Source organism: Apodemus sylvaticus, unplaced genomic scaffold, assembly GCF_947179515.1.
Source record: "Apodemus sylvaticus unplaced genomic scaffold, mApoSyl1.1 scaffold_55, whole genome shotgun sequence".
In the NCBI taxonomy this organism is placed as follows: domain Eukaryota; kingdom Metazoa; phylum Chordata; class Mammalia; order Rodentia; family Muridae; genus Apodemus; species Apodemus sylvaticus.
The window spans coordinates 633,620-636,902 of record NW_026263312.1 but is presented as its reverse complement, the minus strand read 5'-3'; positions in this window follow the sequence as shown (position 1 = coordinate 636,902).

Below are 3,283 nucleotides of genomic sequence, written 5' to 3'. Positions count from 1 at the left end.
TCGAGTTACAACATGTTGTTTAGGAAAACGGAGATGATTTTGCACGATGCGGGATTTCCTTAAAACGTGGTTTTCTGACAAATTTTGACGAAAGAAAGTTCTCCTGTGGGTTCTCTTTTGAGGCTACACGTGTAGAGGTATGAGCCACACCAAATCTTTTCGAGTTACAACGTGTTGTTTAGGAGATACAAGCAAATTTTTTACGATGCGGTATTTCTTCTCCTAAAGTGTTTCCAATATGTACTTATTTGTCTTTACTCTGCAACACAGTATTTCCTTATAACGTGGTATACTTACATATTCTTTCGAGAGAAAACTCTCCTGTGCGTTCTCTTTTGAGGCTACACGCTTAGACAAACACTCAGCACCAAAGCTTTTCAAGTTACACTGTGTTGTTTAGGAAAAGCAAGATAATTTTGCACGATGCGAGATTTCCTTAAAACGTGTTTTCTGACAAATTTTGATGAAAGAAAATTCTCCTGTGAGTTCTCTTTTGAGGCTACACGTTTAGACGTACATGTCACACCAAATCTTTTCGAGTTACAACGTGTTGTTTAGGAGATACAAGCTAATTTTTTACGATGCGTAATTTCTTCTCGTAAAGTGTGTCCAATACGTACTTATTTGTCTTTACTCTGCAAAATTGTATTTCCTTATAACGTGGTATTCTTACATATTCTTTCGAGAGAAAATTCCCCTGTGCATTCTCTTTTGAGGCTCCACGCTTACACATACACGCAACACCAAAGCTTTTCGAATTACATGTTGTTTAGGAAAAAGAAGATGATTTCGCATGATGCGGGATTTCCTTAAAACGTGGTTTTCTGAAATATTTTGACGAAAGAAAATTCTCCTGTGGGTTCTCTTTTGAGGCTACATGTTTAGATGTACACGCCACACCAAATCCTTTCGAGTTACAACGGGTTGTTTAGGAGATACAAACTAATTTTGTACGATGTGTTAATTCTTCTCATAAAGTGTTTCCAATACGTACGTATTTGTCTTTACTCTGCAACACTGTATTTCCTTATAACGTGGTATTCTTACATATTCTTTCGAGAGAAAACTATCCTCTGCGTTCCCTTTTAAATCTACACACTTAGACATACAGGCAACACCAAAGCTTTTCGAGTTACAACGTGTTGTTTCTGAAAAACAAGATTATTTCGCATGATGCGGGATTTCCTTAAAACGTGGTTTTCTGACAAATTTTGACGAAAGAAAATTATCCTGTGGGTTCTCTTTTGAGGCTCCACGTTTAGACGTACACGCCACACCAAATCCTTTCGAGTTACCACGTGTTGTTTAGGAGATACAAGCTAATTTTGTACGATGCGTTATTTTCTGACAAATTTTGACGAAAGAAAATTATCCTGTGGGTTCTCTTTTGAGGCTCCACGTTTAGAAGTAAACGCCACACCAAATACTTTCGAGTTACAACGTGTTGTTTAGGAGATACAAGCTAATTTTGTACGATGCGTTATTTCTTCTCATAAAGTGTTTCCAATATTTACTTATTTGTCTTTACTCTGCAACACTGTATTTCCTTATAACGTTGTATTCTTACATGTTCTTTTGAGAGAAATCTCTCCTGTGCGTTCTCTTTAGAGGCTACAGGCTTAGACATACACGCAACACCAAAGCTTTTCGAGTTACAACATGTTGTTTAGGAAAAACAAGATAATTTTGCACGATGCGGGATTTTCTTAAAACGAGGTTTTCTGACAAATTTTGACGAAAGAAAGTTCTCCTGTGGGTTCTCTTTTGAGGCTACACATGCAGACATTTGAGCCACACCAAAACTTTTCGAGTTACAACGTGTTGTTTAGGAGATACAAGCAAATTATTTAGGATGCGTTATTTCCTCTCGTAAAGTGTTTCCAATAAGTACTTATTTGTCTTTACTCTGCAACACTGTATTTCCTTCTAACGTGGTATTCTTACATATTCTTTCGAGAGAAAACTCTCTTGTGCGTTCTCTTTTTGAGGCTACACGCTTAGACAAACACTCAACACCAAAGCTTTTCGAGTTACAACGTGTTGTTTAGGAAAAACAAGATTATTTCGCACGATGTGAGATTTCCTTAAAACGTGTTTTCTGACAAATTTTGATGAAAGAAAATTTTCCTGTGGGTTCTCTTTTGAGGCTACACATTTATACGTACACGTCACACCAAATCTTTTCGAGTTACAACGTGTTGTTTAGGATGCGTTATTTCTTCTCGTAAAGTGTTTCCAATACGTACTTATTTGTCTTTACTCTGCAAAATGGTATTTCCTTATAACGTGGTATTCTTACATATTCTTTCGAGAGAAAACTCTCCTGTGCTTTCTCTTTTGAGTCTCCACGCTTACACATAAACGCAACACCAACGCTTTTCGAGTTACAACATGTTGTTTAGGAAAAAGAAGATGATTTCGCATGATGCGGGATTTCCTTAAAACGTGGTTTTCTGAAAAAATTTGACGAAAGAAAATTCTCCTGTGGGTTCTCTTTTGAGGCTCCATGTTTAGATGTACATGCCACACCAAATCTTTTCGAGTTACAACGTGTTGTTTAAGAGATGCAAGCTAATTTTGTACGATGCATTAATTCTTCTCATAAAGTGTTTCCAATACGTACGTATTTGTCTTTACTTTGCAACACTGTATTTCCTTATAACGTGGTATTCTTACATATTCTTTTGAGAGAAAACTATCCTGTGCATTCCCTTTTGAGGCTACACACTTAGACATACAGGCAACACCAAAGCTTTTCGAGTTAGAACGTGTTGTTTATGAAAAACAAGATAATTTCGCACGATGCGGGATTTCCTTAAAACGTGGTTTTCTGACAAATTTTGATGAAAGAAAATTCTCCTGTGGGTTCTCTTTTGAGGCTTCACGTTTAGACGTGCACGCCACACCAAATCCTTTCGAGTTACCACATGTTGTTTAGGAGATACAAGCTAATTTTGTATGATGCGTTATTTCTTCTCGTAAAGTATTTTCAATAGGTACGTATTTGTCTTTATTCTGCAACACTGTATTTCCTTATAACGTGGTATTCTTACATATTCTGTCGAGAGAAAACTATCCTGTGCGTTCCCTTTTGAGGCTACACACTTAGACATACAGGCAACACCAAAGCTTTTCGAGTTACAACGTGTTGTTTATGAAAAACAAGATAATTTCGCACGATGCGGGATTTCCTTAAAACGTGGTGTTCTGACAAATTTTGACAAACGAAAATTCTCCTGTTGGTTCTCTTTTGAGGCTACACGTTTAGAAGTGCATGCCACAC